A 23,402-nucleotide genomic window follows, 5' to 3' on the forward strand; every position below is an offset into this window, starting at 1 on the left:
TCTTGAAGAAATTATTTGTGAACGTCTATCTAAAAAGTCCGCAAATCAGTAGAGGCTGAAAGATTACTTCTAAAACATAATTTAGATATTGAATTGGTGCTGGGTCTTTTTCATATATTTAATTTAAAGAGTTTAGATGAGTTAGGCGTTGGTTTTACTTAAGAATCATTTGTCAAACTCGTTTTATGAATCAATACTTTTTATGCGACGGTTTCTGTCAGTTTTTGGAAATCAGTCTGAAAACCCTTAATAAGTTTGGAATTTGAGAAAAACACGTTAGATATAAATTGTAGATAAGACTCATGGGGTTCCAATTCAATTGGCCTTGCATCAATTCGAATTTTCTGGAATTAGTTATTCATTTTATACCGAGTCTGCCATGAGCACGAAAATCAGGAAAAGTCGTGTTTGTTCTTTAAATTGATATTCCTATTAAGTTATGATGAGTCTAGGTTATGTGCATGATTAATTGACTGAGTAGATGGTAATTATACATAATTATGTTATGTAGGTGATGGATAAGTGAAGGATCATAAGTGATTGCTTGTGTGTGCTTGGATTGCGAAAAGGTAGGGAAATACACTTGACTTATTATCGTTGATGTTGAATTGTGTTGACTTGTTTGTGTTTCGTATGACCAAACTGTGAACGTTGACTTGCTTCGTGGCTGTTGATTTACGTTATGATTCATATACTGGAAGGTGATTGACTGAATTGATCGTATTGAGTATGTTATCACAACATTTGGTAACCGGCATGATTTTATGATTGATCAGTTCAAAGATATATATTGTGTTGCATTAATTTCTTTTGAGCATTCATATGCATTGGAGATGGAGGATGTTGTGGTGATGTGGTGTGGTGAAGATGATGTTGTGATAAGGCCCAAAGCGGGTTCTCAGGGACTTGCCCTGGTGTCCTCGGTGCGAGTGGCAGATCGGCTACGGTCGATATATAGTCTGGGGATCGGTATGGTGGGTGTTCCGGGTTATGAGATATGAGTTGAGATGGAGATGGAGGTGACGGAGGAGCATGCATATCATATTTTGTTGTTTCATTGTATTCTCTACTCAACCTCGTGGTTGACCCTGTGTATTTGTGTGCACCTGTGACGATCCAAATATTGGGGAGCAGGCTTGACAGGTTTATGAGATAGGCTGGGAGCTTGATGGGCGTGAGACACTGGATCAGAAGACTTAGTAGCTAGATCATCATTTAGAAGACTTTCACTTTCATTTATGTTAGTTCCTTGTAATTTGATGTAAAAGAGGTTTTGTAATAATTAAGTTAAAGTAATTATATATTTTGCCTTGGAGTTTAATTTGTTATTCACTACCTCGGAAAACCGAGATGGTAACAGTCCGGTTTATTAGGGAATGTCTTGCTAAAGGCTCCTTCATAAATCGGGGTGTTACAAAGTGGTATCAGAGCGAACGATCCTCAGGCCTAAACCAATGAACCCAATGAACGTAGGATGTGTCTAAATAAAATGAACCCCTGGGAATAAACTGTTAGGAGCTCACAGTGCGGTTAAGAAGGCGCCCTTAATACGTGCTCTTTTGCCCTCTCAGTTTTGAACCAGGTAACCCGAGAGAAAATTGAGTGAATGGGGTAGTTAGAAGGAAAACCTTGGATATAATCGAGTTGATGTATACCTTGAGACCCATATATTCTAACCATTCTGCAGGACAACATTACGGTAAGTATTTTGTATGAATGATGACGTGATCATATGATGTTGTGGAGATGAGAAATAAATTTTCGTGTTCAGATTGATAATCAATGAAGTGTTGGATTGTGGTAATCGTGAGCGTGAAAATAATTGCGAATTGATGATATTTATCCGGATGGATGTTGAATGATGTGTTGATAGTGCTATTATGTCTAGTGATATGCGGTTATGTGATCCGGAAGCCATGCTAGTATAGTATTGTGATAGTAATCAGAAACACTATTGAATTGCTTGTTTCTAGTCATAGCAATCGTGATTTAGATGTAAGGAGTAGATCGAGATGCGAAGGGATTCTATGGGATAGATGTTTACGTAAGTACAAAGTGTGAGATTTAAGTTGGGATGGGTTAGTATACATAGTATGTCCATAAGAGCATGTAACATAGTAAAGAATGACCTAGTGCTGAAACTCATTTTGTTTGATTTTACTCTTTAATTGACCTTACTGCCATTTCTTTTCTGTTTATTGCCTATGGATGAAAATTTTATGAGAGATAGCCTCGTGAGTTAGTGTTCATTTGGCGTTGGTTTCATGCTTATAGGATATACGGATTAGGAGTAATAAATATTTTAGTGGGCTGTGGTCAGGAAGTTCCTGTGCAGTGATGTTTCGACCAACGATTTTGTAAAAATCCTCATTTAAATTGTATTAATAATTTTTGCATAATTCCAACTCCATCGATCAGAAGATTCGCATATGTTTTCAAATTGATAAGCCACGAAAATTCTTGATGTCTCTATATTAAATGGTAAGTTTTGCAAACTGACCCAAGTTTCGGACCAATTGCTGTCACATACTTGTGTGGACCATCTGAGTTGTAAAATCCTTTAAAAATTGAATTCTTGAGCTTTGGACCTCATTCTTTTTCTCACGAATTATTAACTCTCTGTATGTTATAAAAAGTAATATAACTCAAGTTTTCGTTGAACAGTTATTTATTCGTGATTTTTTTGGAAGTTACAACGTGAATCATAACTTTTAAAATGTGAATGCTATGTTGAGTTTTCATGCAGTTGTTCGATTATTTCATGAGCCTTATTAATGTGAAATTATAGTGTCCTTATATGATGATAGTAGCACACATATTCATTGGTTATGTATCTTAACTAGTGATAAAAAAAAATTAAAGTTTAGTTTATAACATTGTTGGCATGATAGTATGAGTGAAATTGAATAGCTTAATTTGATTCTTAATCGAGGGTGAAATATTTTATACGAGTCCAGTTGTTTGCATATTTTATGCTTGGCATGTTATAATATCTCTGGTGTGTTCATCATATTTGTATAGTGGTCGGATATATATAAATATAAAACTATATTGTCATATCTTGGTAAAGTTGGTGGCGTTAAATGTTAACTTGATTGTTCTAATATACTCGCATGAATATTTATAATAATTATGTTTAAATGTTTACACATGGATGGTAGTAATGAGTATGTCTAAATGTTCACACATGTAGGATGTCATCTGAGTTCTAATGTCTTTTATGTGAGTCTGTGTGCCTATAGTTATACTTATTACTTTCATTGCATTAATTTATTTCAGTTGAACTTAAACTTATGATATGATAATAAAATAGTGTTGTTGCTCCTTATTGGATATGTTCATAGTTGTATTGTCATGAAATGCTAAGGTGATTGTTGCAATTGTCACGATATTTGAAATATAGTTTGATATAGTTACGATATAGTTACGATATTTGAAATATATTCTCGAACCGTCGCTATGAATTATAATGAGATAACCCTTTGATGATTCACATGTTATGCGTATGTTTAAATGATAGTCGTTATAGTTACGTTTAATTGAGCCGCGAGTTGCCTATTTGTTCAAACCGTGCAAACCAGAGAACTTGTTCACCTTGCTAATCTTTTGTCATAGATAATGTTTTACAAGTTATATGATGGTATATGTACATGTTTAAGTTGTTTATGCGATATCTTTTATTTTGCTGAAAATGAATTATACTGAGTTGATGGTTACGCGAGGCACGTTTTTGTTCCTATTCTAGGCATAATACCGTTTTAGTTGGTCAAGGTTTGTCGGGTTGGCAAATTCATTCCCATCTAGGTCTGTAATTCTAACCGCACCCCCTGGAAGTATGGACTTGACTAGAAATGGCCCGGCCCAATTAGGTTTGAATTTTCCCCGTGGATCGACAGGTAAAAGAGCTCTAACCGACTTGAGTACTAGGTCTCCTTCCTTGATGTTCCTTGGCTTGACCCTTTTGTTGAAGGCTCGTTTGATACGTGCTTGATAGGTTTGGACATTATGCAATGCACGTAGCCTACGTTCATCCAAGAGGATGAGCTCTTCATATCTATTCCTCTTCCAATCGGTTTCCGGGATTTGACTTTCGAGTAAGATACGCAAGGATGGTATTTCTAACTCGACTGGTTGTACAGCTTCCATGTCGTAGGTCAAATAGAAAGGGGTGGCCCCAGTGGGCGTCCTAACTGATGTGCGATATCCCCATAAATCAAAGGATATTTTGCTTGGCCAATCTCGATAGTTGTCAATCATTTTCTTGAGAATTATGACAACGTTCTTGTTTGCCGCCTCTACCGTGCCATTAGTCTGTGGTCTATATGGCGAAGAGTGGTGATGCCTAATTTTGTACTTTGCTAGCAATTGCTCAGTTTCAGCTTGGAAATGTGATCCATTATCACTAATGATCTCATGTGGGCAACCGTATCGACAGATGATGTTGTTCTGTATGAACTTTGCCACGTTTTTAGCCGTGAGACTAGTGTAGGAAGCCGCTTCTACCCATTTGGTGAAATAGTCGATTGCCACTAGGATGAAACAGTGACCTCCGATTCCGCTGGGGTTATCTTCCCGATTATGTCAATTCCCCAGGCAGAAAATGGACAAGGAGATGTCATTGTATAGAGCAATGAAGGAGGGACATGCTGTACATTCCCGAAGATTTGGCAGTTGTGACAATGCCTTACGTATTTGATGCAATCGGATTCCATTGTGGTCCAATAGTACCCCAAACGTGTTATTTTCTTTGCCATCATGGGCCCACTCATGTGAGGACCGCATTCTCCATCATGAACTTATTCCATTACTTTACGCGCCTGTGAATGATCAAGGCAACGTAGGATTACACCAAGAGGTGTTCTTTTGTATAGTTCTCCTTGCATGAGAACGTTTTGGGAAGCTAGTAGACGTATAGCATGTTGTCCCCTTTTGTCCATATCTGGTGGATAGGTACCGTTGAGCTTGAAATTTAGGATTTCTTGAAACCAAGGCTCCTCTGTGACTTCCTCTTCGTCGGTGATTTGGTGGACATAAGCTGGCTCTGATCGTCGTTCGATACACAAAGGCATTTCCACCATGTCATCTGGCATATTAATCAAAGATGCGAGTTTTGCAAGAGCATCCGCAAATTGATTTTCTTCCCGAGGTAGGTGTAGATAGGTCACGTGATCAAAGAATTGGGCAACTTGGTCTATTCTGGCTTGATAAGGTGCTAAGCTTTCGCTTTAGATTTTCCAAGATCTCGTAACTTGATTGATGATCAGGGATGAATCCCCATGTACTCGGAGGTTTTTAATGCCTAAACTTACTGCCGCCTGTAGTCCAATGAGACAAGCTTCGTATTCTGCAGCATTATTTGTCACCTCGAAGTCGAGTTTGACAGAGATCGGTGTATGCTCGCCTTCAGGAGAAATGAGCAACACTCATATTCCAAATCCTCTTAAGTTTGATGCTCCATCGAAGTAAAGGTCCCAGGAGTCTACATCAGTTTGGAGTATATCCTCGTCTGGAAATGACCAAGAATCTATTGTTTGTGCATCATTGATGGGATTTTCTGCAAAGAATTCGGCAACGGCGCGCCCTTTTATAACTTTCAGGGGCACGTACTTGAGATCGAACTCTGAGAGCATCAAAGTCCATCTTGCTAATCGTCCGTTGAGGACGGGTTTCTCGAAGAGGTACTTGACTTGATCCATTTTGGAGTATATTTTGACGGAGTAGCTAAGCATGTAATGTCGTAGCTTCTTCGTTGCCCACAAAAGAGCGAGGCGTGTCTTTTCAAGTTGTGAATATTTGCACTCGTACTCCAAGAACTTCTTACTAAGGTAGTAAATAGCCCTTTCTTCCTTTCCTACGGTTGGAGCTAGCATGGCGCCCATGGCTGTTTCAGTCACTGTGAGATACAGACCAAGAGGTTGATCTCGTTGAGGTGGCATGAGCATGGGTGGTTTAGCTAATATCTCCTTGATTCGGTCAAATGCCTTCTGACAGTCATCATCCCACATGGTGTGATCTGTTTTCTTTAGCTTCTTGAAGATAGGTTCACAAATCATGGTGAGTTTCGATATGAATCGACTTATGTATTGTACTTTACCCGGAATCCCTCGACTTCTTTTGTTTGAGGTTGTGGCATTTCGATCAGAGCCTTGATTTTGGAAGGGTCTATTTCTATACTTCGTCGGCTTACGACGTATCCCAGGAGTTTGCCCGATGTTACTCCGAATGTGCACTTCTGAGGATTGAGCCTCATGTTGTACTTTCGTAACCTTAAGAAGAATTTGCGAAGGTTCGCAATATGCCCTTCTCTATCCTTGGACTTGATAATCATGTCGTCTACATATACCTCAACTTCTTTATGCATCATGTCATGTAGGAGTGTGGTCGCGGTGCGTTGATATGTAGCTCCGGCATTGATTAACCCAAACGGCATGACCGTATAGCAATAGGTTCCCCATTGACTGACAAAGGCGGTCTTATGCATGTCTTCTATGGCCATTTTGATTTGTTTATAGCCCGCGTACCCATCCATGAAGGATAGTAATGCGTGGTCTGCGGTATTGTCCACCAATATCTCGATATGTGGTAGAGGAAAGTCATCTTTAGGACTTGGTTTGTTTAAGTCTCTAAAATCAACACAAACACGGATTCTCCCATCCTTTTTGGGTACAGGTACTATGTTGGCTACCCAGTCAGAGTACTCGGAAACTTTGATGAATCCAGCTTTGAATTGCTTATCGACTTCTTCCTTGATCTTGAGAGCCCATTCTGTCCTCATTCGACGAAGCTTCTGTTTTACGGGCTTGAAACCTGGCTTAATTGGGATTCTATGTTCAGCGATATCCCTGTCGATCCCTGGCATGTCTTTGTAGGACCAAGCGAAAACGTCTTTGAACTCGTTTAGGAGGTCTATGAAACTGGCCCTTTCGGTGGGGCTCAAGGTAGTCCCTATCCTAAGTTCTTGGGGTTCTAGTTCGGTTCCTACATTGATGGGTTCGGTGTTCTCTATTACTGGTCCCCCTTCCCCCTCTTGTAGTATTTCCTTGGCTGTGTAGGGAGGTATCTCAATTGAGTCCTGGATTTGGGTCATCCTCGTATCATCGTAAAAGTAATTGCACTCAAGATAACACAAAGATTAAGCGAACCGATTTATTCATGTTAAAGTTTGAGAAAAGTTGAAACAAAGAAGCCATCGATCGTGGTCGGTGGCGGTAAAGGGACGGTTGTTGGGACATTTCCCGAACTACTGTTGCTATTTGAGACTAAGCTAGGAGAAACAAAGGGAATGGGGATGACGACATGAGGAGACTCCTTAGTGACTTCTCTAGACTCTGACTCTGACTCCGACTCCGACTCCGACTCTGACTCGAATTCATCGTCTTCTGGTTTTCCTTTGAACATCTCTCCTTCTCCAGTGGTGAGCTTGAAGAGTCTTCCTTGATTGTTGGTCCACTTGATTGACTTTCTCCATCCTTTCTGCTGATTCGCGTTTGTTTCTGTGATTAACGCGGTAAGGTTGAAGTGATCATCTTGAAGTATCATAGTAATGATCTCATCCTGCGCGGCTCTAACAAATCGATCTTCTCCAAACAATAGACTAACAGCTTGTTCGTCTAAGCAAGGTGCTTGACGAGCTTTGACGGTAGGAACCGTTTCTGGAGGAATGAAGTAGCAATCGTGAAAGATCTCGATTCCGGCTAGCTTCCTTTCGAGATAGTGCCAAGGTTCGAGAAATCCGTGAAAGAGTTCTAAACTTTCTTCCTTAACAAAGTATCCATTTAAGGTAGGGAGATAGGGTCGCATTTGGACTCCTACGTATTTACGGTTTTGAACTTGAGCAAGCATCTCGAGAACTTCCTCTTTAGTGGGTTTGTATCCTAGCCCAAGTGGTATCCTTTTTTAGTTGCCTTCCTTGTAGGGTGCGAAGGTGTTTCTTCGGATAGGGTTCAAAGGCATTCCAGGGAAGTATCCCTGGGATTTGAGTATGTGGTTGACCACCAAGTTGGAATAGGGATTGTAGTATAGAGGTGCCAATTCACTTTCTATGACACTAATGTTTTGAAAGCCCCCAAGTTCATATACTGGATCCGCAAGGACTTGATTATTCGACTTCTTTTCGATTATCGCCTTAATGGGTGACGAAGTGATCGTCACCCACTTTGCCATTTAGTGGAATTTTGATCTTTTCGTGAAGAGTGGATGTTACTGCTTTGGAAGTGTGAATCCAAGGTCTTCCCAGAAGTATGTTGAAGGAAGCTTCGATGTCCACTATTTGGAAGTTAACCTTTCGCTCGCTTGGCCCTATGGCTATGGTTAGGTTAATGAGTCCTACGACCTTTCGTCGTGTTCCATCATATGCGCGGCCACCTTGATTGGTAGGGGTCCAATCCGACTCTTTCATGCCTAGTTTGTATGCCGTTTTGAGGGGTATGACGTTGACCGCGGAGCCATCATCGACCAAGGTCATTGGCACATTCTTTTTTAAGCAAATGACGGTGATGTAAAGAGCCAAGTTGTGACTAGCGCCAAAGGGTGGCAAATCTTCGTCTGAGAAAGTAATAGGATTACTTAGCTTCGGTGATTCTTGGAAGACCAAGTTGACTACATCGTCAGGTGTGGAGTTATGTGCTACATTTAGCTTGGCCAAAGCTTGCAGTAAAGCTTGGCGATGTGGGAACGAGCTTGCTACTAATTGCCAGACTGAAGATCAGCCTTTGTCTTCTGTAATTGCTTGAGCAAATGATCAGTGGAGTCATCTTCGTTATCGTTTGGTGTGACAACGTTGGTCGGACCATTTTGAGTAGTACTTTGATATGGACGCCCCGAACGGGTTAGGTGGTCCACATCTTGGTCTTCACCATTTTGGACTATTTCCTTGACTAGGGAGTGTTTAATGAGATACTCGTCCTCATCATCATTGGCCCATACTCCATTGATTGTAGCTAGTTCCCTCATTCTCATGATCTCGTCCTCTAGTCGGGTGATTTGGTCGACTAGTTTATCAACCACGGCGACTATTTCTTGCATAGTGGCATTTTGAGAAAAGATTAATGGCGCATGTTCTTTGGGTGTCGCATTGGGGTCATGTAAAGTTGTCACCACATTTTCTAATTCCCAAACTTGCCTATCCACACTTCTTGCCCATGTACTGAAGTCGGTGATGGTAGGGGAAATGGTAGAGTAGAACCCTTCATTCTCGATTGCGTGGATTTTATTTTCAACTGGAGAAATGAGGTGTGAATAATCTAAGGCAGATTCTTCACTTTTGATCACTAGAATTCCAAGAGGATTCTGAGTGTTGTTGGGCTTACCTCCCGACGGTATTGTTAGTCGACCATTCTCTATCATGTCTTGAAGCACATTTTTCAATTTATAGCATTTTTCTGTATCGTGCCCCTTACCCCTATGATATTCGCAGTATGAGTTCTCATCCCAGAACTTAGACTTATTTTCGGGTTCGGGAGTAGGTCCTATGGGTTGGAGTTTGCCTTGTTTCATTAGCCTTTTTAGAGCATTGGAGTATGTGTCCCCAAGATTTGTAAATTTCCTTGGTGGGGTACTCTTCTTGGATGGCCCGAGGAGGTTAACTTCATCGGTCTTGCTAGTGGAGCCGTAAGAACGACTTGTTGAGCCTTGATATCCTCGACCTACTGTTTTGGACAAGAGCCCTTTACGGATGTCATCTTCAATCCTTGTTCCTAGTACGGTTAAGTCCTTGAAAGTTTTAATGTTTTGGTACCTCAAATGATTGGCATAGATGGGCTTTAAGTTGTCCACAAATTTCTCCACAAGGGTAGCCTTATCCGGGCGTTCAACTAGTTGGGTACTAGTCTTCCTCCACCTACTTAGGAAGTCGGTGAAACCTTCTTTGTCATTTTGGGTAAGAACCTCTAGAGTGCGCATGTTAACTTGGATCTCAGCATTATCCGCATATTTCTTAACAAACTCGATCGCGGCATCTTCCCAAGTAGCGATCTTCTTGTGTTCCAGAGAGTAGAACCATTGCTTTGGGATGGTGTCAAGATATGAAGGAAAGATCCTTAAGAACATCTCGGGTTTGATGCCTTTGATAGACATGTAATCCTTGAAGGCACGGATATGGTTCAAAGGGTTCTTATGCCCCTTGAATTTAGAGATATCCGTCATGTTGAAGTTGGTTGGCAACTTGGAATTTACGACCTCATACTTGCGATTATTCTCCCTATAAATGTCATCCCCTTTGAGGTACATCAATTGTTCCTCTAAGTATTGGAGTCGTTTTTTCAGCTGCAGTCACACCCATGGGAGGGCTGTCGTCCCTGAAATCATTCACGAAGTCATCAACGACTTCACTTTCACGGAGAGGAATCCTCGTTTCTACGGTATAGATCCGGCCCTCGATGGTGTCAAGGCGATCATGCACTTGGTCTTGAGTAACTTGGATTTGAGCCAGCGCGGCTAGGATTCGATCATTACTATCTTGGAGTTGATTGAAGTTTGCGTCGCTTGTTTCAGGCATCTTGGGAACTGGATAAGAGATCGACGACGAATCAAAACACGATCGACCATTCTAGCACACTTACTAAGAAAGAAAAGTTTTGACTCGTGAAGTGGGTGTGTGCCACTTGTGTCAGTGAGCTTTTGAAGAAAAGACCAAGTTTGAAAATGTGTGTCCTAGTCAACTATAGTGTAGTTGTAGGAGTGGACTCGAAGTGAGGTTTTTGAAATGGGCTTGGGCCCGAAATTTGACTCGACAAATGGACAAAGTTTCGACTTGGTTTTGCGCTAATGATGGGCCTTTTTCGAAATTTACACTTTAAAAGGGGTTTTGATTTTACAAAATCGTCATGGTTTTGTTTAGAAATGGTGATCACGTAAGGTACAAACATTTATACAAGCATTATAACGGGATGCTGAGTGCATTTAAAAAAGGGTTTTGGTTTAGAGGGTGGGTTGCCATACCGAACAATCAAACCCGAAGTCTGTGGAGAGGCTCGTACCAAACAAGAGTAAGGCCGATTCCTAGTCCATTTCCTCAAGTAGTGAAGGTCCTTGATACAAACATGAGTAAGCATCATGGTATGGATGACCTCAATCGCTATCCATCCTAAGGCCCAAATAAGAATTAGGACAGTTTAGACGGGACGATTGGTCGAATGGGTTGGGTTGGGCCTAGGAAGGCCGAATAAACGAACTAGGAAGACCGAGTTATGAAAACCGACAATTGTCTTGTACAAACTATTCCCTAACCTTGTTCAAGTTTCACCCTTTTGGCTATACGTAAGTGTATTATCCCCAGCGGAGTCGCCAAACTGTGGACATGGGGCCACGGGAGGCGCTTGGAAAACAAGCGTTTGCATTTGTGGAGTCGCCACCAATTTTTATGGGAAGTTGGAACCGTTCGAATACCTCGTGTCATGTCAAGACACAAAGTAGTGACATGAACACCAAGAACTCGTTACCCTTAGCATTCTATGTCTAGAATGACTCTCGTGGATGTCAATGAACACGGATGTTCACAGAGATCTGAAGTAAGGGGTGAGGGTACGTATTAGGAAGCTCTTTTGATCGAACACCTAATCCCGCCCGCCTCGATAGCGGCCTCTACTAATGATTAAGGAAAATCGTCTATACTCGATATACTGTCGATTATATGCATGCAATGAAACATCCAAGTTTTAATCCTAACATGTGAGATTAGACTAAGTCGGTGAAACAAGTAATTTAATCATGAAATTGGGTCGAAATCGGAATTAAGGTTCAATTACATGTGAAAACATACAAATGATACAAAATACGTTGAAAAAATACAATAAAGGATACAATAATTACATCGGGTTTGGCGATTTATGTCGAAAATACTCTTAAAACGGATAATTTGAGAAAAAGAATAAAAGAATGAATCAACGAACAAATCGGTAGGCGATAATACGGTTAATAGTTAATTATACGTAAGCTAATTAATCAGGTCAAGGCAGAACGGAAGTTCAGAGACAGAAATCAACCTGGAACAGGCGGAGCAGGACTGCGCCCTTTGGAAGAGGCGCAGCAGTTGCTGCGTATGTTCCAAGGGTGAGTTCTGGCTGTGAAGCCGGATTTGCAAATCATTAATGTTAATTGATGATTTTAAGGATTGATTACGATATTAACTCGGATAGAAGTGATTTAATGGATTTAATTACATATGAAAGAGTCATAAAAGCAATAAAACATGGATGAGACGAATACGAATGAATTATTTACATGGATGAAAGATTGATTAGTGACCTAGGTGAACTAAATAGGTTAAACATGATGAATTAATGACGAACTAACGTCGAATATGACAATAGACAGATGGAAATATATCAAAGGTCGAATTCCAGAAACTCAATATGAACAAATCGAATTTCTACAACCCGGATTGAGTTTAATGACGAAAACCCGCAAATATTGGATTACTTGGGATTTAAGTCGAATTTAATGATTAATTACATGCTAATGAATGATAAATAGTGTACATATGAAATTATTATGCTATTACGTCAAAGAATTGAGGAAAACAAACGAAAAGAAATAAAAGAAAACGAATTTACAGAGGACGAAGGAAGAAGAAAGGAAGCAGGAACTGCGGTAGCCTCACGAAGAGGCGCAGCAGGTACTGCGCTCCTTCGAAGAGGCGCAGCAGTTGCTGCGTCCTTTCTCGACGGTTATCTTTTGGTAATCCGTAAAAAGGGTTTTAAAGCACGGTTTTATAAATCGGTTTTATAAATCGGTTTTAACAAGTATTTTCGACATAGACCTTACATTAATGATACAAAAAGTAAATAACGATAAATAAAAGGGAGATTTACACCCTCAGACTTACATGTTTGACGAAACGAGATGAACTAAGTTTACGATTAGTGATGCTCGACTCGAATATAACGAAAGTGCCCTCGTAAGAGGAAAACGATTAAGATTAGTTAAGTTGATTGATTGTGGAGTTGGTCAAATTGGTCGGTCATGCAAACGAGGCTGGTACTCAGAAGGATCCGAGCTTACGTGGTCGAATGTTCAAGCACGTAGACGCCAAAAAGTAAGAACGTGGTCTAGAATGCAAAGGGAGAAGAGAAGGGTGGACACTCGCGTGAGAAATATGAGGAGCGAAGGCTCCTATTTATACTAATCACGTGAAGGAATAGGGTTTTCAGAGAGACTTTGGAAGTGAATCTCGAAAAGATATGAAAAAGATACGAAAAATACGCAGAAAAGGACCTGGGAAGAGGCGCAGCAGTCACTGCGTCTCTTGGAAGAGGCGCTGCGTCTGTTCCCAAGTGGTTTCCTCCTGCGGAAGAAAGATTTCCGTGTTTGGTTTATGGAATGACGGGATAATCTTATTTTCCTTAATATTTGGTATGAATATTACGGGAAATTGTTTACCAAAGAATAAAAGATTGTGAAAAATTTACAAAATATGGAATAGAAATATCCGGAACATTCCAGAACATTCTGACTCGGGATTTAGCGGTTATCAGAAAATGAAGACGGTTTTAGGCCCGGACTCCAAATGTACTCTAATCACTGTCAAAACGACCGTATCGGCGGGTAAATGACAACTAAGAGGTAGACATCAGTGTTTGAGCAATCACTTGACGATAAACTTACGAACTGTCACAAATCGTTTCGCGTACCAAACATGCGGCCCAATCATCACTGGGTGGTTTGTGGGTGGTGGAGAAATGAGGTATCTACACACATGTCAACGGCAGCACATAAACCGTCACTTCAGACGTAATAGCGAAATTTACTATTTCCTTCAAAAAATTCAAACAAACGGCGATTAAAACCACCACTTCAAATTCAAAAACGAGAAGTGAAGATTCAAAATTCACTATTCCTTCAAATGTCAACAGGGGGCTCCCTCGTGAAACCCGCTTGTTTCAAAAACAACGGTAGTGAAAATTCAAATTCACTACTTCCACGGTGGCATCATGAGTCCACTACGTTCAAAACAAGCCCATCTGACGCGGCTGTTCTCACGGTCAATTAACTGACCGCACCATGGCTGGCGAGCCTTACTACGCATCGCGGCTGGCGAGCCCTCCTCATATACGCACCATGGCTGGCGAGCCTTACAACGCATCGTGGCTGGCGAGCCCTCCTCATATACGCACCATGGCTGGCGAGCCTTACAATATATCGCGGCTGGCGAGCCCTCCTCATATACGCACCATGGTTGGCGAGCCTTACAACGCATCGCGGCGGGCGAGCCCTCCTCATATGCGCACCATGGCTGGCGAGCCTTACAACGCATCGCGGCTGGCAAGCCCTCCTCATATACGCACCATGGCTGGCAAGCCTTACTACGCATCGCGGCTGGCCACCCTTCCTCATGTACGCACCACAGCTAGCGAGCCTTTGTCCGCAAATGCGCAAGGACATATCCGAAGATGCCTCAGGTATGACTTCATCTTATGGCTGGCGAGCCTTTGTACGTAGTCTAATGGACTTTAAACGACCCGCACGGATAGTCGACAGACTCTAAACTATTCCCGACGACAGGTCCTTGGCTCGTACCCTCAAGTCGCCTTGGCGTCGCCCTTCCCGATGGAGGGTCCATTGCCCGAATCCTTTCGAGCCACCTCGACGTCGCTTGGGTCTCCGGGTTGTAATCTTAGATTGACGTGGGGGCTCTAGTTTGACTTTTGCCCTATCCAAGCCTCAGTCAAAGTGGGGGCTCTGTAGATACCCAGTATCGGCTGAGACTCCAACAAACACCCGATGATTATCGGACTATAACGTGCTTTGGAATCGCGGCGTTTGATCGACAGTTCGTGTACAACTTTACGTCGGAAAACTTAAAACGATTTCAAAAATAAAACATTTCAAAACTTTTCAAAAGTACCTGAAGTGTTTAATGCACGGCTACGGGGTAGCAATGACACTAACTAGAATCAAAGCCGACGCCAGACCAAAAACCGACTCAAAAATTCAAATCCCGACTCCAACAACGAGTCAAACCGAGTCAACCACAAAAACAAACCATTTCAAACCTTCTATACTAAAATTTCTCGGATTCATGAATGGTCAAGTACCAAACATGTGACTACAAATCCTAGGATAGAACAAATCATGATTGCACTTGTGTGAAAGGGACAGGATAACTCGAAGACCCGCGACGTGGCTCGTGCCTCTTTGAGCAGCCCAGGTGGCCACGTCGGTCAAAACTCACACAACCACTCATTTTCCTATAAATACCCCTCAAATGCCCCCATTTGAGAACTTACGCGAGTGTCCGCCCCCTCTTTTCTCCCTTAAAATTCTCGACTCGACTTAATAAGTCACAATCTGACGCATATTTACGACCTACTGATCGTAAATACAAGCCTTACACATTGTTTGGTACCGTCATCGTGCATTAAATCACTTGACCGACCACTACACCGTCACTAAACTTAATAAACCACTCTTTTTACTTACCAAAACAGTTTTAAACCGAGTCTTTTTCCGACCAAGCGAGTTGTTTGATGTGATCAATATTTGAGCATATTTAGTCCCCGAATTAGCCTCGTTCCTATGCTTTTTAGTGCATATTTGGGTCAATTACTATCTTTAGTCCTTTGTTTTGCATATTCTTTGAGGTTTTGTTTCCTTGGTAGGAGAGGAGTGCAAACCTTGCATTTTCATGGCAAAATAGAGCTAAATTGATCGAATCTAATGACCAAGCATCAAAGAGAAGACAAGACCAGAAGGCCTTTGTACATATTGTAGTAGATGGGCAATGATGAAGAAATACTTGCATCTCCGACAAGATCCCGGAGGATTGTTGGAAGAAGAAAGAACAAAAGAAGGAAAAAGAAGGCTGGGACAAGATCCGAGCGTCTTAACCCCCGGGAAGCCCGTCCAAAACTGCCAGAATTCGAGCGTCCAAGCTTGAAGGCCGCCCGTCCATCCACCTGAGAATCCGCTCATCCCGACCCTTGGACGCCCGGATTGTGTTACAGGACAACACGTCTTCTTCTTCCCTCCATTGAAGATGCGCATATTTTTGGAAGACTAGCAAAAAGGAGACCCGCATCTTTTCTTGAGAGGAGTGATTCCTCAAGGACTTAATCGTCATTTAAGCCCTTAGTAACTCTAATTTGTGCACCTAATCCCCACTATAAATACCCCATTAGTCTAATTAGGTTATCATGTTCTTCTTATCAATCTTTAGTGTAGTTTATATCATTATAATCTCTTCTTAATCTTGTAATCAACTTCTAATCAAATATTAATACAAATCTCATTTCCTTAATTTCTCTTTTGTTCATCTTTTATTTTGCGTAATTGAAGATTTATTGGGTTTATTGGGAGATTGACAACCTTCCATCAATCATCAAGTACTTCTTTTATTATTTGCATTATTATTTTGGAATCATCATTAGGTATAACTCTCTTAATCCCTTTTTAATTATTGTTAATCATCTTCATTTATTCATCATGTTTTGCCTTGTTAATATGATTGACAACCTTGTTAACATGTTAAACTTGATAATGAGTGAGTAGTTTCCTTAACTAGGGTTAATGGGTAATTAGGGGAAACCAACATGGGGGATGATTCATGCTTAATTTAATATGTTTTCATAATTTATTTGCTTGCTTGTTGTGATCTCAACTTATGCACATGTTATGTTTGATAAAATGCGAGCCTATGAATCCTTGCATTTTTTACCCATCGAGTCTCAATGAGACTTGTAAGACATAAACCAACTTGAGTCTCATTAGACCATGCATATAGTTGAGTAGGGAGGATTAAGTCGACTTTTAGGTGTTGTACAATCTAATCGATTCGGCTCCGGGACCCAAACCTTCCTAGGATTATAAGATATAAACCAACTCGATCCTATCACAACAATAATTGCTTGCTTATCATTTGAGAATATGTTTGTATGATCAATTCCCATGAATCCCCTATGACCCCATGACACCCTAGTGCTTTTAATCAATTGTTTACATCTCATTTTAGTCATCTTGCTTGCTTACTTTAATTGTTATTTAGTTTAGTGATCTTCTTATCTCAACCCAAATTGTGACACCCCTAGACACCGCTACTTGCAATCGAAAATCCTACATCAAGACCCGTCCCTTGGGATCCAACCTTTACTTACCTCTTTACTAATAGTAGACACTACTACAAAAAATAGCAAAGAGATCACTACTAAGAACCCTGTTAAATTCTCAAACCGGTCTCTAAACATAAGAAACCGTTGATTTTGTAAAACCGGTTTTTTAAATTAAAATAAGAAACCGTGTTGAATTAAAACCGGTTCCTTAGCTTTTTGGATTTTTTTCCTACTCAATTACACAGTGTTAACCTGTATCTTTCTATTCCTTTTTAATTCGTTTTGTTTGTCAGTTAGCACTTATCATTCCCCATTACTAGCCTCGCCGTTCATCGCCACCGTTAATGGCACTCCCAATAAGAACGACGCCACCTAGTATCGTTTGCCCCTTCTTCCACCTAGTTCCCTGATAATAGGTACTAATTTTTCATCAATTTCATTTCATTGCGTTTTAATTGGTTAGGGATTAGGGTTTATGGATTTTTCGATCTATTCTTAATTAGTTTGTTTTAGGATTTTTATTGTTTGTCCGTCCAGCAAGTTCTAATTAGGGTCAATCAATTTAAGGGTTTTGGATTCAAATAAGTTTGCATGTAATCATTTACTTTAATCATCGTTATATAATCACGAATGCGAATTAGTGATAATACAATCTTGTGATTTGCATAATTGTTGTTCTTTTCCCATCAATTCCCTTGAATAATTTTGACAAATATTTGTAATGCATGAATTAATGAATTATGCCTTAAACGAAGAAACCATTCTGATAATGTGCTAGAGTGGTTGGAGAATGAAGAAGTTAAACGCCAAAGAACAAATCTCTTACAGAGTGCGTTCCAACACAAATTTAAATTTATTAGGCAGACAGTCTCATGAGTATTTTTCACTGAATTGTTTGTTTATTTCATTGTTGGTTATATGAGACTTCAAATATCACAGTTTGAATGAAAATGTGCTTTTTCCTTCTAATGATGTCACAAAATAGAAGCTGGAAATGCTGGTCATGAATCTTTATTACTACTGCAGCTTTATATGATTACAAATTCTCATTTAGAACAGGTATATCCGTCTTAAGCTTAAGACGAGTCAAGTAATTAAAATAAGAAAAAAACATAATGCCTAAGGACACGCAATATATTTGTCTTATATGCACAAGCGAGATGATACTTGACTTGTTTTTAATGTTAAAAGACGGATTAAGGGAGACTTACTCTTATATGATCATATGATAATGACTCCTTTATTTGTTATAATCTTCTTATGTTGACTACTTAGTGGTCTTAATTTATACGTTGCAAATGAGCAAGGCGTTGTATCCATGTTGGGTTTGTTGTTTCAAATACTAGACAATACTGGTTTTTAAAGTCATATCGGGAGTTTTGGTAATAATCTGTCACAAGAGCTGGTTTTGCTTGGGCAGGAGACTTGTAACTTTAATTAATACTAGTGAATAATACTTAGCGACTGCTTTTATAAGGAATTAAATTGATGTGTTATTCTCCATTTGTGGACTTGTAATTGTGTAAATTCCAGACATCCAGTATTTTGAGCTTGGAGCAAATAAAAAAAAGTTGTCACTCCATTTACCAGTCGAAAATATGTGATATGATTAACTTATATGCATTGATCTTTTACTTTTTGTTAACTCACACACTCTCCCCTCACCTCCCTCTTCTTCCTTTTGAAAAACAATGGGCACCTGTAAAATCCAAGGTTCAACTTCTATCTCAATTCAATTCTTTCTTGCAGCGTACGGATGAGATTGTGGAGATGTCACTGCATAGTGTTGATGGCTCAACAAAATATAAGGATTTTGGTAGTCAGATTCAGGCACGGTTGTCTAAAATTCAGGTATTTTGAGTGTAGGATTTCTTGATTGTTCATGTTATGCTAAATAGATAGCTCTGAATTAGATCTGTCTCAACTAAATCTTAGCAATCCTTTTAGATAAGTCAATGTGCTTATTGTGTATCATCTTACTCTTTAGCTGGCTTTCTGGTTGGTTCTGTTTTCATGACACATGACGTGGTTTTCGCATGGTACCTGTTGATTGAGGACAATAGGTTGATGTAATTGGATTTTGCTTTCTTGACCTTGCTTCAAACTATGAACCTGCTTATGATGGTCCAAAACCTATTTATGTTGGTTTTTGTAGCCTAGTAAGTCCATCTCACTAACTATATTTTTGGAAAACTTATGTTCACTGAGGGAGTCCTCTTCATGGACTCTATGGATTTTCTAACAATGTCGTCATTTCACGACTTGTCTATATCTAACTCATATATTTGAAGACTCGACTTGCCCGAGTAATACAAAGAAATTAAGTTGTGAACGAAAGTTTGATATGAACGCCAAAAATACTCTAACAATATCTCTTGAAATCTTATTTCAGGATCAGACTTGTACACTGACGGGATGTTATGAGTCACATCTACTTGTTACGGGTATTCTGTAATCTCCCTATCTTTTTTCTTGATGGCACTTTCGTGTGAGAAAACCTTCAGAGTAACTCCATTACCACTATGAACCAAGTGTGTATAGTCAAAGAATGATTGAGGAAGCTAGGGTCATGTGATTATTATATTTATCTAAGAAATGAAATAATTGTTGGTTAACAGCTAGTCTTTTAATCATGGTTGGTTATTTTGATATTATTCAGCCTTTTCAAGACTCAAGAATCAATAGCCAGAGAAATGTGTATACTAATGTCAATTGCTTAAACCTTGTGTCTAACCTGGACTTTCAGAGAGTTTTTACTGCTTGTTTTTTTCCCTTTTGTGCAGGAGTAAGGTGAGTGTTATGACTTCGAGTTTGGGTACAAATAGGATGATGATTTCTACGACGAAGTTAACTTGAAGAGTTATTATTTTGCTAGATTATATAATTGGGGATTAGTTTAATATGAATTCGAATATAATTGTAAGATTGGTTACTTTTGAAAGTTAATAATTATGTAATTTAATAATTGTAATATTTTAGTGATTTCAATTTTTGATTAATAATTTGTATTATATAGGTGTCATTTTTTTTTTAATTCTATTTTTTTAAATAAAATATAAAATACCGGTGTTGGTCCAAAACTGGTTTCAAAGATAATATCAAAGAGACCGGCTTTAGTCCAAAACTGGTTTCAAAGATAATATCAAAGAAACCGGTTTTGGCCAACAACTGGTGTCTCAGTCACTGATCAAAGAAACCGGTTTTTGATGATAACCGGTTTCTTTAATATAAACAAAGAAACCGGTTTACATAACCGGTCTCTTAGGCTAAGACACCTATGAGCTAGAGACCGGTTATAAACCGGTTTCTTATAGCCTTTTTAACCGGTTTCTTTGCCATTTTTTGTAGTAGTGAGAGTTGTTTGTGAAGTTATAAATATTATTTTGGTCTAGGTTCTCCTAACGACAAGTAACCGAAATCTAAGCTCAAAGCGGACCGACCAAAAATGGCGCCGTTGCCGGGGACGGTGTTAACTTGATTTGATTTTCTTTGATTGTTATTAGTTGTGTCTTTCTTCGCCTTGGGGAAGTAAAACTCCTCAAGGTTTATTCTAATTGTGTTCGAGTTGTTTGATATTTTGCATGTCTAGAAGATCACAAGGTAACTTGTTACCCATTGATCACGAAATTGAAAGGACTTTGACAACCAATAGAAGACTTGCTAGAAATACTTTGAGAGGTATTGGTGAAGTTGTAGATATTCAACCAAATACTATTGAGTTCATCAACCCTTTTGCAAGAGAAGATGGGGAGAACCCAACACAAAATCAATCACACAATCAACCCACAATGCCTAAGTTTTCATCACATTTCGTACCAACCGAGGAGAACCTACCAAATGGTACTCCCACACCACAACACTTAACCGGAAATTTCATTGCAAAATCCGCATTTTTCCAATTAGTCGAAAGAAGCCAATTTGGGGGGATGCCTAGTGAAGACCCTCATTCCCATATGGAAACTTTTTGTGACTATTGTGATGCAATTTCACAAACCGGTGTAACTCAAGACCAAATTCGATGGGTCTTATTCCCTTTTTCTCTAATTGGCACCGCAAAACAATGGTTGAAAAATCTTGATAAAGCTACTCTTGGAATTTACTCTTGGAAGAAGTTGGCTCTAGCTTTCTACAAAAAATTCTACCCTCCGGAAAAGACTAACATGCTAAGAGCTCAAATTACGGGTTTTAAGCAAAGGGATGAAGAATCTTTGTATGAAGCTTGGGAGTGATTCAAAGGAATTTGTCGCTCATGTCCTCATCATGGACTTAGCGAGTGGTTCTTGGTACAACAATTTTGGAATGGTCTTTATGAAGACTCAAGAAACATTCTCAACATGGGATCAAATGATATGTTCACCGAAATTGACGATAATCAAACTTGGAACAAGATTGAGGAAATGGCGGTCCATAATTCACAATATAGTAGACCTCGCAAGGCTACTAGAGGAGGAAAGCATGAAGTGGACTCTATTACTCAATTGGGTGCTCAACTTAGTGCTCATATTGATACCATCAACTTGAAGTTTGAGAAGGCTATGGCTAAACTTGAAAAAGCCTCAAAATCACCAAAGCATCATGTTAATGCCATGGTAGCATCTTCATCAATCCCAAGTGGGATATGTGAGAATTGTGGAACTTTGGGACATGACCAAAGTGAATGTAGGGGAACAAATGAACAAGTGAATGCTTTTCAAGCATACAAAAGTGGTACCCCTTATTCCAACTATTACAATGAAAACACTAAATTCCACCCAAATCTCTCATACAAAAGCCAAAATGTCCAAAACCCTCAACCAACATACACCTACCTCCCATGAGAAACCAAAATCAAAGACCCTTTTTCAACCAAAACCAAGGTTACCAAAATCAAACTCCATACAATCAACAAAATGACCAAGGTTTTGATGTTCAAAAAGCGGTCCTCCATGCAAAAGAATCAACAAGAATTTTTCACTCAAATGCAAAAAGATAGCCAAGCAAAAGACATCACCATCAACAACATCCTAGCCCACACAAAAATGTTGGAAACTCAATTGACCCAACTAGCATCTTCAAACTCTCAAAGACAAAAGGGGTAATTACCACCTCAAAGTAATCCCCCAATATATGAAACGGTTAGTGCCATTCACTTGAGGAGTGGTACGAGATATTAAGGGCCAAAGAAGCAAGTTGAGGATGAAGTTTTGGAAGCTAGTGACAAAGAAGAAGTTGTGCAAAACTCCAAGGAAGGAGAACCAACAAATCAAGAAGTTTCAAAGAAAAGTGAAGAAAAGGCCAAGGAGAAGGAGCCCATTGTGATTAGACTTCCATTCCCGAGTCATCAAGCTAAGCCTAAGTTTGATGACCAACTTGGAAAATTCATGGAAATTGTGAAGAATTTAGAAGTCTCGATTCCTTTCACGGAATTAATCAATCACGTGCCGGCCTATGCAAAGTACATGAAGGACATCCTTACGAAAAAGAAGTCAATCCGGAAGCTTGAAACTATCGCCTTCACTAAGGTGAGTAGTGAAATCCTTCAAGGGAGTTCACCTCCGAAACTTAAAGATCCGGGAAGCTTCTCAATACCGTGTACCATTGGCGACACCACGATCAACAAGGCTTTGTGTGATCTAGGAGCAAGTGTGAGTGTTATGCCGTATTCGGTTAGTAAAGGCTAGGGATGGGAGAGCTTAAATGTACCAACATCACACTCCAAATGGCCGATAGAACAACAAAGACATCGTTAGGGATATGGGAAGATGTTCCCGTGAGAATTGACAAATTCTTCATCCCGGTGGACTTTGTCATTGTTGACATGGAAGAAGACTCCAATATTTCGATCATCCTAGGAAGACCTTTCTTGCACACCGCGGGTGCGGTGATAGATGTGAAGCACGGAGAGCTTACTCTTGAAGTGGGAGATGAAACCATCACTTTCAATCTTGACAAGACCATGAGAGCTCCCCGATTGCATGAGCCATGTTTTATGGTTGATCACTATAGCCGGAAGGATGATAGGAAGAAGTTAGGATTTCAATGGAAAAAGAAAGTGGATGATGCTCCATCAAAAGAGCAAGGAAATAGCAACAATGAGAGCTTGAAAAGCTCGCCCATGTCAAGTGAATAAGATGGCCCCATTGGCCAAGACAAGAAAGAAAGAGAGTTGTCTCTATCAACTCAAGAAACCTTCAATGATCAAGTAGATGAAGTTTGCGGTCTTTGGGATGATGAGTTCGAAGGGATATTCAATCCCTATATTGGTAATGCTATGTCTAAGACCATCATGGAGAACAACAAATGCAAAAATCTATTGAGGACCTTTATCATGATAATGAACAAGCTTTCGACTACTTCTTCAAGGTGTTGAGTAACATCAAC

General features: G+C 39.9%; 1 non-coding gene across 1 annotated transcript; it reads right to left on the reverse strand.

Moving 5' to 3' along the window:
* Positions 1-21,202: 21,202 nt before the first annotated feature.
* On the reverse strand, positions 21,203-21,309 carry LOC141623990 (small nucleolar RNA R71). The gene has a single exon (XR_012533803.1). It is a non-coding gene; the product is annotated as a small nucleolar RNA R71 (small nucleolar RNA).
* Between the last annotated feature and the right edge of the window lie 2,093 nt (positions 21,310-23,402).

Source organism: Silene latifolia, chromosome X, assembly GCF_048544455.1.
Source record: "Silene latifolia isolate original U9 population chromosome X, ASM4854445v1, whole genome shotgun sequence".
Classification (NCBI taxonomy): domain Eukaryota; kingdom Viridiplantae; phylum Streptophyta; class Magnoliopsida; order Caryophyllales; family Caryophyllaceae; genus Silene; species Silene latifolia.